Genomic DNA, 14,854 nt, shown 5'->3' with positions numbered 1-14,854 from the left:
CACTCTCCCACACGCTGGCAGGACATTCAACACATGGAGCACATCACCTGAACATGGTAAGACTTCACTCCGTGTTGCCAGGGTTAGACAGTACTGAAGAATTAATGCCAAGCTGCTCTTTGTCAGTCATGTTTAAATTTTATTTAATGGACAAGAATTTGCTAATAATACATTGATTAGTGACCAACCATGAGATATGGGTGAAAAATCATGTTTTGATTTCTTCTTATATTTAAAAACTACAGTATCTTAGGACCACAAAAATACAATTGATAACCTTCAGTTCATATTTATTGCTGAGACGTGGCGGTCGGTTAGCCTAGTGGTTAAAGCGTTCGCTCGTCACGCCGAAGACCCGGGTTCGATTCCCGACATGGGTACAATGTGTGAAGCCCATTTCTGGTGTCCCCTGCCGTGATATTGCTGGAATATTGCTAAAAGCGGCGTAAAACCATACTCACTCACTCACTCACTCACTCACTCACTCACTCACTCACTCACTCTGAGACACATGGCATCAAACATTTGGACTCATTTTCTGCAAAGTCCCATTTTCAGACTTATGACTGTTTATGTAATGATTGCAGATTTAAGATACAAGTGATTAATTGAAAGTAGACATGTTTGCTGAAATGTTTTGAAACAAACTAACGAGAGAGAAATACGATATATTTTACAGTCTGCACACATGATTTTTATGGAAGTAAGTTGATTTAAAACGTCTTTCTTTATGACGTCATAGAACAATTGTATCCTAGCACCCATAAAGTCCCTTTTCTCATTTTGGGTCACATTTGATGATTATACCAACTGACTTCAATTAAAACTAATGGTAACCATGGAAACTGGTACTTTGTGTGTGTAGATTTATCAGATATTGTTTCTCCTGCTGAGTATGATTGTGAGAGTTACCATGTATCTAGTTTCAGGTGTGAACATAGGAGTGAAAGATGACTTGACTGCCAGGGCTTCCATCGCTGTCCGGCCCTGAGGTGTCAACCACCAGGTGTTCATCTGGTAGCTGGGTGTCATGACTTCAGGGAGAGTGAATATGTGCCTTTCCAATGGGCTCCATGCATAGACTAGTGAGGTCATGATGTTAATGATTTACCGTATTCAACATAATAAGCGCTCAGGGCGCTCTCAAAATTAGAAATAGGGGGCTCTTATTAGATTATTATTTTGTCGAAAAAACAGAGTTGAGAGATAAATTCTGTGGTTTATGCTGACAGCCTGAAATGTTTATATACGAGATAAATATTTTTCCAGAATTTAATTGCCCATAATTAAGGGTGCATGTAACACACGAGTGCGTATTATACGCGAATGAATAAGTATTGTGTACATTGATCAATCGGAAAGGGTGCTAACTGGGATTGTTCATGAGCCGATATATTAGCAAATATCGCTGTGGGAGCTTATTTGAGCAGGGCGCTTATTACGTCGAATACGGTATTACTCTGCAGTACTTTTGTATTACTTTAAGTTACAGATTAGCCAAACCAAAATTTCAAAAATGTTAAACAATGAAAAATTTAAAATTGAACAAAGTCTGTAAACTACGTAATTCAAGAAACGGACCTGGAGGAGAGAACCACTTGCATGACAAACAGGGCCCCGTTCAACATAGCCATCATAGTGCTAAGACAATGATAACTACTTTACTTACGACTATCGTAGTGCTAAGACAGTGATAACTACCTTACTTACGACAATCGTAGTGCTAAGACAATGATAACTACCTTACTTACGACAATCGTAGTGCTAAGACAGTGATAACTACCTTACTTACGACAATCGTAGTGCTAAGATAGTGATAACTACCTTACTTACGACAATCGTAGTGCTAAGACAATGATAACTACCTTACTTACGACAATCGTAGTGCTAAGATAGTGATAACTACCTTACTTACGACAATCGTAGTGCTAAGATAGTGATAACTACCTTACTTACGACAATCGTAGTGCTAAGACAGTGATAACTACCTTACTTACGACAATCGTAGTGCTAAGATAGTGATAACTACCTTACTTACGACAATCGTAGTGCTAAGACAGTGATAACTACCTTACTTACGACAATCGTAGTGCTAAGATAGTGATAACTACCTTACTTACGACAATCGTAGTGCTAAGATAGTGATAACTACCTTACTTACGACAATCGTAGTGCTAAGATAGTGATAACTACCTTACTTACGACAATCGTAGTGCTAAGACAGTGATAACTACCTTACTTACGACAATCGTAGTGCTAAGATAGTGATAACTACCTTACTTACGACAATCGTAGTGCTAAGACAGTGATAACTACCTTACTTACGACAATCGTAGTGCTAAGATAGTGATAACTACCTTACTTACGACAATCGTAGTGCTAAGATAGTGATAACTACCTTACTTACGACAATCGTAGTGCTAAGATAGTGATAACTACCTTACTTACGACAATCGTAGTGCTAAGACAATGATAACTACCTTACTTACGACAATCGTAGTGCTAAGATAGTGATAACTACCTTACTTACGACAATCGTAGTGCTAAGACAGTGATAACTACCTTACTTACGACAATCGTAGTGCTAAGACAGTGATAACTACCTTACTTACGACAATCGTAGTGCTAAGATAGTGATAACTACCTTACTTACGACAATCGTAGTGCTAAGATAGTGATAACTACCTTACTTACGACAATCGTAGTGCTAAGATAGTGATAACTACCTTACTTACGACAATCGTAGTGCTAAGACAGTGATAACTACCTTACTTACGACAATCGTAGTGCTAAGATAGTGATAACTACCTTATTTAACAGACTTACATAGGGCTGAGACAATGATATATACCTTACTGGTACTTTAACTGACTTACGACAAATGTACCGCTAAGACAATGATATATACCTTACTTTAAGAGACTTAAGACAATCGTAGGGCAGAGACAATGATATATACCTTACTTTAACAGACTTAAGACAATTGTAGTGCCAAGATCGCTTTGTGGAACGGGCCCCAGTCACATAGACTGACATTTAGTTGTAAGCCGCATGCAAAACAGATAGTTTCCACTCAGCTTTCTAGATAAGGTCAAGATATGACTAAGTTGTGAATGAGTTATCTTTCCTTGCCTCTGTTAATTGTTTCACATGTAAATTGTGTTACAAAACAATGAAGACTTGATGATGAAACGTCCATGTTGTTAAAGCAAGGAAGAATATTTTACTGAAAAGTTATTTTGGGAAACCATGACACTTTGAGGGCTACTTCTGAGCGTCATGTCTTCACGTTCTTGAAGCTTCTATCAAAGACTTACATAGTTTTGTGATAACTAGTTTCATGCTATGTTCTTTCAGTGTATATATGATGAACCTGGGATAGATAGTTTAACAGGTTGCTTCACTGCTTGGGACAAGGGCATTAATGGGATGCTGCTCTGGTTGTGGCACAGATGGGCTTTCTGTCGTTAGAACGACACGTCTAGTCATTCAGAACATCAGCAGGCCAACACAGCCTGCCTACTCTGAACTCCAAAATATTTTATTTTTTATCTTGTGGCTACTCATTCATGTCAATATAAATGTTTTGCATAACTGTGAGATCCTATTATTTCTACTGAAATTGTCCTTAAGTTAGCTTAATTTTACAACCTTTAGCAGTGAGTACCACAAAGTTATATCAATGATGATAATGCCTTAAAGAATAGCCTTCTCAATGGTTATATTTCCTTAAAGGATAATATATTGACACAAATATTACAACCTTTTACAGTGAGTACCACAAAGTTATATCAATGATGATAATGCCTTAAAGAATATTCTTCTCAATGGTTATATTTCCTTAAAGGATAATATATTGACACATATTTTCATAGATGATATTTATCTTCAGTTGAATATACTGACAAATACTGAAGTGATATTTACCAGAAGTAGAATATTCTGACATATCCAAATGGTATTTGCCTAAAATAGAGTATACTGACCATATTGAAATATTTCCCTGAATTTGAGTACACTGATAATATCCGAATATGTTTTAATATCCGATAATATACGAAAATGATATTTGCCTAAAGTAGAGTATACTGACCATATTGAAATGGTAGTATTTCCCTGAAGTAGAACACTCTGACAATATCTGAATGATATTTCCCTGAAGCAGGATATATTTCTCTGAAGTAGATTATATTGCCCTGAGGTAGATTATATTCCCCTGAAGTAGAATATATTTCCCTGAAGTAGAATATATTGCCCAGAAATAGATTATATTGCCCTGTAGTGGAATATATTGCCTTGAAATAGAATATATTTCCACTGTCAGAGAGGAACTGGCCTGTATTGTCCTGCCGATGCCATGTCTGTATAAAGGTCAAGTCTTTTGCTTGAAGAGTGCAATTTGTATATATTTTTTCTTGACTGTCCTGTACATATTTTATTGATTTTCACTTTTTTAGTTTTCATGATAAATAACGCAGATATAATTCCACATTAAAGTCCACAACGTGGACAGCATGTATTTGCCAGTATTTTGTTGTAAAATTTGCTTACAACTGTTTATCTTGATAAATCTATCAAATGTTAATTCATACCTACTATTTGAACAAAATTGAATTTTCAAATTATTTAAGGCTTATTAATTTATTAACTCATACATTAACATGTTTTATGTGCCTGCGAGCTTTTACTAATAATTTGTTTTTCTTGATGATTTCATTGGGCACATTCCAAGATTCCAGATTAGAATAGCTCCCCTGCAACCTATGCTGGTCGTAGTGGATCATAACTGGATCTGGTGGTAAGACTGGATGACTTGGTTTATTGCCTGTCATCGTACCCCAGCGGTGTGGATTGATGCTCACAATATCGATCACAGGATTGTCTGGCCCAGACTCAATTATTTACACGCTATCGTTAAATAGCTGGAATTTTGCCAAGTGGGGCGTTAAACAACAATAAACATTGGGAACATCCCAGGGCTTGTTACCTAGGTTTCACTATGTTTGTATCAGTACCTTAGGAAACTGGAAGTATATAGTTCACATTTTGAGCATGGAAATGTTTCCAGAAGATATCTCAGTTGAACATATTTTATTCAAACTAGAAATATTGAAAACATTATGTAAATAACAGAGTGCTTAGCTTTATGTTGCTAGACAACTTGGGTTGAATGATTTGATGTACTAATTTTGCCATGGTGATTGGTTGATATTTGTAAAAATGGCTTTTTTACAGTATTTTCAGTGATGTTTACTGTCACTAGATTGTACAGTGTTGTGCTTGTTGACATGTATTGGCTGTTGTTGTTTTTATGTTTTCCTTAAATTGTTTGATACACAATTTACACCATATACCCTGGTACACACATGCAGATGAAGAATTAATCCTCATTATTATCACCTTAAATGCCAATTTCTCATGAAGTTTAGAAATGTTTGTTACTTTATGCAAAAATTACAACTTTGAGATATCTTAATCCTGATTGACACATATAAGGTGGCCCTTTGAAGAACCCATGCTTGTCATAAGAGGCGACTAACAGGATTGGGTGTCAGGTTCGCTGACTTAGTTGGTGCATGTCATCGTATCCGAATTGCATAGATCAATGCTAATGATGTCAATCACTGGATTGTCTGGTCCAGACATTATTTACAGATCACTGCAATATAACTGGAATATTGCTGAGTGCGACATTAACAACAAACAAAACTATAAGGTGGAGATTCCAAAATAGATTTTTCAGAAGATTTTTTTCAAACATGTGGAATTGCTGCCTTTTCTTTTCCTTTTTCTATATTTTATTTAACTTTTTATTTTTATGATTTATGCCTGGAATATTTTCTTTTTGTGAAATTTGTAAACTTGCTTTGTTTTGAAATGTTGACCAGGAGCTTTAAGCCAAAGAGTCTGAGATAGCTTCTGTAGGGCTAGATGCTGGGGGGTGAAGGTGATTGGTAATGGGATTTATTAACTTGTATTTTTATGAAACTGAAATGAACATAACTGTTTTGTCACTTGTGACCTTGGTTTCAAGGGGAATTAAAAGTCCATACATTTGGGCTTTCCTTCTACATAAAGCTTACAAGCAGCCTTATAATTGTGTTATACATGGCATTTAACCAAACTCACTCACTCACTCATTCTCTCACTCATTCCATCCAGCCAACCCACCAACCACACTCCACAGAGTGGTTTCCAATGTTAGTCTTTATACCTCGAGATTACACAAAGGTGCATTCACATATCTTTCTCATTTTTGTAATGTCAGTACATAACTGAACTAATAATATAAATATTAATGAGACATTGTAAAATTCATGTATCATATAATTTTATAGAGGATTCTATGTTTTAAAATATTGAAATTATTAAGAATTCCAAAATATATGGATATGATATACTATTTTCATGTACAATTACATAAAGTTCATATATTTCATGTGTAAAAGATAATGTTAATATCTCAGGTCATTTTTGTACTGGTACAGTATACAACAAGTTATTTATATGGTTTGACAACATAACCACATCATTTCCATCAACAAATGTCATTCCCCTTTGCACCAAGTCCTTTCTCATCAACACATTCCCCTTGAAAAAACAAACATTTATGGACACAATTGCCCTCACCCCCTCTCTCATTAACAGGAGAAAACCCCCGCTGGTTAGAGGCGACTAACATGATCGGGTGGTCAGGCTTGGGATATGCACATCATCATATCCCAAATGTTGGGGTGATGTTATCAATCACTGGATTTTCTGGTCCAGACTCGAGTATTTAGAGACCTGTCATTTACTAGTAGATGGAATATTGCTGAGGTTGGCATTAAACAACAAACAAACAAATCATTAACATGGTCACGGGATGCACAGATGTCTAAGTCACCACAATGAGCTGTGCATGCTTTGGGCACACCAGAAACCTATGGTCGTGGGCTTGAACCCCGGTTCGCCCCCTTTATGTTTCTAGGTTTGTCAGCGCCATACCCTTTGTGTGTTTCACCAAAGTGGTAAACGTTCGAGACCTGCATCACTTTGGGCTTTCCTCCCACGATAAGCTGAGACAAGCTGAGACGCCAGTGATACAACTAGAAGACAAAGCGGGGTTAAAATCCAACATACTCCCTCACATTAACAAACTATCCAAATGCTTCACTCAATATCACATTGCCCTTTAATTAATCGAGTATTACATTAACCTTACTCTCACAAAGTTCTTGATTTCCCCTTCACAAAGACTTGAGACAACATGTGTCGTGATATCATTTTGTTCAGCAACCACACCATTTCCACATCATTCTTCTATTGTCAGCTCACAGACATTTCATTCCATACCACACCATCCTGGCTGACAAACAATGTATCTAAAACAGCTTTTTCTTTCACCCATTTCTGTATAGAGAACTTTTCAATGATCATTTCACAAACATTGTATGAGGTTCCACTACATCCCTGTTCTGCAACATTCTACTTTCCAGACCCTCACTGTTCCAGCACCATTCCCTTTGACCAATGGTGCCAAGCCATAAATATTGGTATTTCCGTGTGCCACATCTCCTCCGATCTACCTTTAGTATAATGGTATTTGTCTCTGTTGTCCCTCTGTTTGTTTCTGTAGGACAATTACATTATCCTCTAAGGAACCTCATCCATTCCACTAGTCTCCACACCACTGCAAAACCATTTTGTATCTATTTCATTCTGTCACGTCACTTGATAAACCACTCCATTTTTTACTTCACAATCATCATTCCACTTTGACAACCACTTCATTTTTTACTTCACAATCACCATTCCACTTTGACAACCACCTCATTTCCCCTTCACAATCACCATTCCACTTTGACAACCACCTCATTTCCCCTTCACAATCAGTAGTCCCCTTTGACATAACCACTATATTCCCCCTTCACAACCAACATTCGCCAAGAGGAACCATTTAAATTTTTTAGTCACAATCCCCTCAACATCCATTTCATTTGAATATCTTTCTAATCATTCGCATCATCAACCCTCACTTCACTTCTAATTTCCAATAATCATACCTTAACAGCCAATTCACTTCCATGAAGAAATGTTGCTTTGCCTTGTCAGCAGTATTTTTCAATCTTTACTTTTAAGTGACAAATATCAGTTCCTTGTTTTACAAACCATTGTCTGGTTTCCTTCACCTGCTGATGCTTTTACTTGATGCCTCAAAGATGTGATGAAATAAATCCATGTCAGCTTTATCCTGTTGTTGTGTTTACTCAGTACAGTACTGTTGTTGTGTTTACTCAGTACAGTACTGTTGTTGTGTTTACTCAGTACTAGGTACAGTACTGTTGTGTTTACTCAGTACTAGGTACAGTACTGTTATGTTTACTCAGTACTGTTGTGTTTACTCAGTACTTGGTACAGTACTGTCATTTACCCAGTACAGTACTGTTGTTGTGTTTATTGAGTGGGTTTATTAATGTGGTTATCTGTACTGATAAATACTGAACCCAAAAATGTTAAGGACCATGAATGTTTTGGGGGATTTTTTTTTAAATTGTGTGCAGTCTTCCCTAAAAAACATATCCCCAAATAATTCATGATCCCTAAGGTGCTTTTTGTGAAGTAAATGATCACCATTTTTCTGGGATTTTTACGAAAAAACATGATGAAATCCAGTTTTGGTACAAGAAATGGTCAGATGAAGAATGGATTCTTCTGATGAGGATAAAGTGTTACTTCCTTCATGACAGATGAACATCCACAAGATTCTTATGCTCACTTAGAAAAGGGAAATAGTGTACATTAGCGCATTAAGCTTCTGATTTGGTATATATTTACCTTGTGGGGATTCTGTAATGTTGCATGGGATCATTGCTCATATCAATTTACAGGATTATATTTTTAAAATTTTGTGGTAGGCATCCCGATTGGCACCAAGTGTGACCCTCTTCTTGGAACCATCCCCATTCCACTCGTTATGTTTCTTTGTGCATGTGAATCGGAAGTTTTTGCTCGGATTATCAAAATTAAAAGTTAACTTAAGCTTAAGGTATACCGATTATCTGATCTCCTTCAATAATGGTCAAATAACCAATTCCCTTCCACTGGTTAAGCTACCTGAACTAGAAATAAGAGACCAATTAAAACCGCCTCGCCTGTTTTATTACAAGCCTGTTTCAGATCTAGAAAGGGGCGGTCGGGTAGCCTAGTGGCTAAAGCGTTAGCTTGTCACATAAAGTTTGTTCCCGACATGGGTGCAATGTGTGAAGCGAATTTCTGGTGTCCCCCGCCGTGATATTGCTGGAATATTGCTAAAAGTGACGTAAAACCATACTCACTCACTCACTCATATTTAGACATGTGCATAACGATTCAGAGTGATTAACTGTTGACGCACTTTGAAGTCGTGGTAGAAAAAAACATGCTCGGTTGTACCTCTAAAGTTGTGAAATGAAGACACCAAAGACTGGAGCTGCTGGAATATTGCTCCACATTAAAGAAAACTTGACTATTGGAAAACCGGGTCATCCCTCTTCTCAGGGGTGGTCGGGTAGCCTAGTGGTTAAAGCGTTCGCTCGTCACGCCGAAGACCCGGGTTCGAATCCCGACATGGGTACAATGTGTGAAGCCCATTTCTGGTGTCGTGATATTGCTGGAATATTGCTAAAAGAAGCGTAAAACCAAACTCACTCACTCACTCACTCTTCTCATAGTGTCTTGTGGGGGATGTTTCTGTCTCACTGAATCTTTATTTATAGATCTAAATATGAAACAGATGAGACGGTTTCACTGGTCTATTTTATTTATTTATTCATCTATTGGATAAATCAGTGGAAAGGAATTTACCGTTATTGCAAGATATCAGATCATCCATATACCTGAAGCTGAAGTTGAAGTTTTTGATCAAATTCCCCTTTTTTTTAGTCTGCTAACCCGACCACGCATACAATCTTGGACTCCGTGTTGTTTTTGTCGTCTAATTAGCGCTGCAGAGCTGCGTCCCCTATGAGTTCCAGAAACCAAGCGCGTGACACATTCGTTACACTCTCGGTACTAGTATATTGAGCTCCGCGAACGGGCTATCGCTGTGAGGAGCTTGTGCCAGAAACCTGTGATCACTGGTTGGAACAACTGTTGATGCCAATTTATTGAGAGAATAAGAAGAGCACATGTCGAAGGACAAACATAAAACTATGTTCATGGGTTAGAATCCCACATTTGTCCTGATTATGTTTCTCAGAACCATACCTTTCCCGTGGGTTTGACCAAAGTGGAAAGCATCTTTGACCTGCATCACTTCGGCACGTCAGTGACAAAAATGATATCCGATGCAATTCCCTGTTTTGACTTGTACCATATACATGTATTCCCGTGTTTTTTTCAAGTGAACAATTGACTTGCCTTTGCACGTGTTTGTGACGGGTGCCACCGGTGGGTCAGGGTACGCTCACCTTTTTACAAACACCTGGTATCATCATTATTTGATAGTGATTCATAAACACACGCTCATGATATGGTCGGAATCGTACTATCGACTCTGCTTTATGCGGATATTTCTATTGGATGTGGAAAGGGCTTTGCCGCTTTATTTGCATACAATAATCTTGGACGCGACGTTAAACCCAATTTCACCTCACCTCACCTATTTGCATACATATCATAAATACTGTTCAAAGCGGCGTTAAACCAAATTTACCTACTCGGTCTTCTTGGCAGTATAGAATATAAACTGAACCTAACTGGGAGTAACTGTTGTTCACTGTAACAACCTACGCACACTTACACACATACACATGCAGATTGTAAAGTAATTAACATGAACCCGTACCCACTGGTACAAATTAATCTGAAGAGCCCATTTGTGTGTGATTAATCCTAGTCTATTTAAGGCCAGCACTTATCATGCTTCCATTATGACGTCAATGGTTCCTGATATCGTGGCACGGTGACAAAGCAGGGAGAGAGATTGGATATTGGTTAACGCAACTTCAGTAATCTGTATAATATAGGAGTCGATGAGGAGAATTCGATAACGATCGTTACAAACTAATTCGTACACCTACATGGTCCCATTGCCTCAAGATCGCTGGCCCGTTGGTGAGTGAGCGAGTTGGGTTTAACGTCTTAGGTTACTGGCACTCCTAAGGGAGGCAACTCTGCATAGAGAAATGCGGCACTCAAAGACGACTGGACCACCCATGGTCACGCTGAACCGTTGGTAATGACAGCAAACATCTGTCCCCAGTGCCCCATGCTTGTAAGAAGGAAATGAATCCGGGGTCAGGTCACAATCGAAGCTGAAAATGTAAGATGTAAGTAAGATCGCGTGAAAGAAGAGACGTGATGTTATTAACCTATTATAACCATTCGTTGCGCTCATCAATATATGCCCATGTTTATCTTTAGCTTGGTTATGGTGTCACGTTCTTATATAGCTCTATTTATATATATATATATATATATATATATATATATAGATTTCTGGGGCGGTCGGATAGCCTTGTGGTTAAAGCGTTCGCTTCCCGACATGGGTAAAATGTGTGAAGCCCATTACTGGTGTCCACCGCCGTGATATTGCTGGAATACTGCTAAAAGCGGCGTAAAACCATACTGACTCACTCTTCTGGTTTCTCTGGAGTACACATCATGTTTATGTTGAGCTGTTACATGTTCATGCTTGTGTGGATCTTCCACCGTCATGTCTGTTTTCTCTTTAATCCTCGATTCTGATTCTCCATGATTGTTTCATGTCACAGAAGTTCATTTGAAATTCTGCTTGGCTCGAAAAATATTTTGGCGCTTCCACCCTCGCATTAACCGAGCACAATGTACCCGGGACACATTATACACGGGGCACACTATACAGATGGAACACTATACACGGAGCACTCTATACAGATGGAACACTATACACGGAGCACACCATATATAGGGTACACTATACACCGAGCACACTATACACGGAGCACACCATATATAGGGTACACTATATACCGAGCACACTATACACGGAGCACATCATATAGAGGGTACACTTTACATCGAGCACACTATACACGGAGCACACCATATAGAGGGTACACTATACACCGAGCACACTATACACGGAGCACACCATATAGAGGGTACACTATACACCGAGCACGCTATACAGATGGAACACTATACACGGAGCACACCATATAGAGGGTACACTATACACCGAGCACACTATACACGGAGCACACCATATAGAGGGTACACTATACACCGAGCACACTATACACGGAGCACATCATATAGAGGGTACACTATACACCGAGCACACTATACAGATGGAACACTATACACGGGGCACACTATACAGAGGGCACACTATACAGAGGGCACACTATACAGAGGGCACACTATACAAGGGGCACACTATACAGAGGGCACACTATACAGAGGCCACTCTATACATGGGGCACATCATATAGAGGGTACACTATACACCGAGCACACTATACAGATGGAACACTATACACGGAGCACACCATATAGAGGGTACACTATACACCGAGCACACTATACACGGAGCACACCATATAGAGGGTACACTATACACCGAGCACTCTATACAGATGGAACACTATACACGGAGCACACCATATAGAGGGTACACTATACACCGAGCACACTATACACGGAGCACATCATATAGAGGGTACACTATACACCGAGCACACTATACAGATGGAACACTATACACGGGGCACACTATACAGAGGGCACACTATACAGAGGGCACACTATACACGGGGCACACTAATACAGAGGGCACACTATACAGAGGGCACACTATACAAGGGGCACACTATACAGAGGGCACACTATACAGAGGGCACTCTATACATGGGGCACATCATATAGAGGGTACACTATACACCGAGCACACTATACAGATGGAACACTATACACGGAGCACACCATATAGAGGGTACACTATACACCGAGCACACTAAACACGGGGCACACTATACAGAGGGCACACTATACACGGGGCACATCATATAGAGGGTACACTATACACCGAGCACACTATACAGATGGAACACTATACAGAGGGCACTCTACACACGGGGCACATCATATAGAGGGTACACTATACACCGAGCACACTATACAGATGGAACACTATACACGGAGCACACCATATAGAGGGTACACTATACACCGAGCACACTAAACACGGGGCACACTATACAGAGGGCACACTATACACGGGGCACATCATATAGAGGGTACACTATACACCGAGCACACTATACAGATGGAACACTATACAGAGGGCACTCTACACACGGGGCACATCATATAGAGGGTACACTATACACCGAGCACACTATACAGATGGAACACTATACACGGAGCACACCATATAGAGGGTACACTATACACCGAGAGAGACCGCCTCCGTGGTCTTGTGGTAGAGCGTCCGCCCGGAGAGCGGAAGGTCCAGGGTTCGATCCCGGGCCGCGTCATACAAAAAGACGTTAAAAGATTGTACTTGTTGTTACCCTGTCTGGCGCTCGGCATTAAGGGGCTAAAACAAGGACTGGTCGGCTCGGAGTCAGTATACTGTGTCTGAGTGGGGTATTCATGTTAAACTGCGGCATGGTATCTCAGTGAGCTAGCACTATAAATCGGCATCAGTCCGGACTAGTACAAGCAGCCACACACACACATACACGTGCATGCACGTCGCTATATAAGTGCAATAATCTTGGACGCGACGTTAAACCCAATTTCACCTCACCTATACACCGAGCACACTATACAGAGGGTACACTATACACGGAGCACACCATTTAGAGGGCACACCATACACCGAGCACACTATACAGAGGGCACACTATACAGAGGGTACACTATACACGGGGCACATCATATAGAGGGTACACTATACACCGAGCACACTATACAGATGGAACACTATACACGGAGCACACTATACAGATGGAACACTATACACGGAGCACACCATATAGAGGGCACACTATACACGGCGCACACTATACAGAGGGCACACTATACAGATGGAACACTATACACGGGGCACACTATACAGAGGGCACACTGTACAGAGGGCACACTATACACGGGGTACACTTTACAGAGGGCACACTATACAGAGGGCACACTATACACGGGACACACTATACAGAGGGCACACTATACAGAGGGCACACTATACACGGGGACACTATACACGGGGCACACTATACACGGGGCACACTATACAGAGGGCACACTATACACGGGCACACTATACAGAGGGCACACTATACACGGGGCACACTATACACGGGGCACACTATACACGGGGCACACTATACACGGGGCACACTATACAGAGGGCACAATATACAGAGGGCACACTATACACGGGGCACACTATACAGAGGGCACACTATACACGGGGCACACTATACAGAGGGCACACTATACAGAAGGCACACTATACACGGGGAACACTATACAGAGGGCACACTATACAGAGGGCACTCTATACACGGGGGACATCATATAGAGGGCACACTATACACGGGGCACACTACACAGAGGGCACACTATACAGAGGGCACTCTATACACGGGGCACATCATATAGAGGGCACACTATACACGGGGCACACTATACAGATGGAACACTATACAGAGGGCACACTATACACGGGACACGCTATACAGATGGAACACTATACAGAGGGCACTCTATACACGGGGCACACTATACAGATGGAACACTATACAGAGGGCACACTATACACGGGGCACACTATACAGAGGGCACACTATACAGAGGGCACTCTATACACGGGGCACACTATACAGATGGAACACTATACACGGAG

This window comes from Haliotis rufescens, unplaced genomic scaffold (genome assembly GCF_023055435.1).
Source record: "Haliotis rufescens isolate VD_foot unplaced genomic scaffold, xgHalRufe1.0.p SCAF_7, whole genome shotgun sequence".
Lineage (NCBI taxonomy): Eukaryota > Metazoa > Mollusca > Gastropoda > Lepetellida > Haliotidae > Haliotis > Haliotis rufescens.
Note: the sequence above shows the minus strand (reverse complement) of the source record.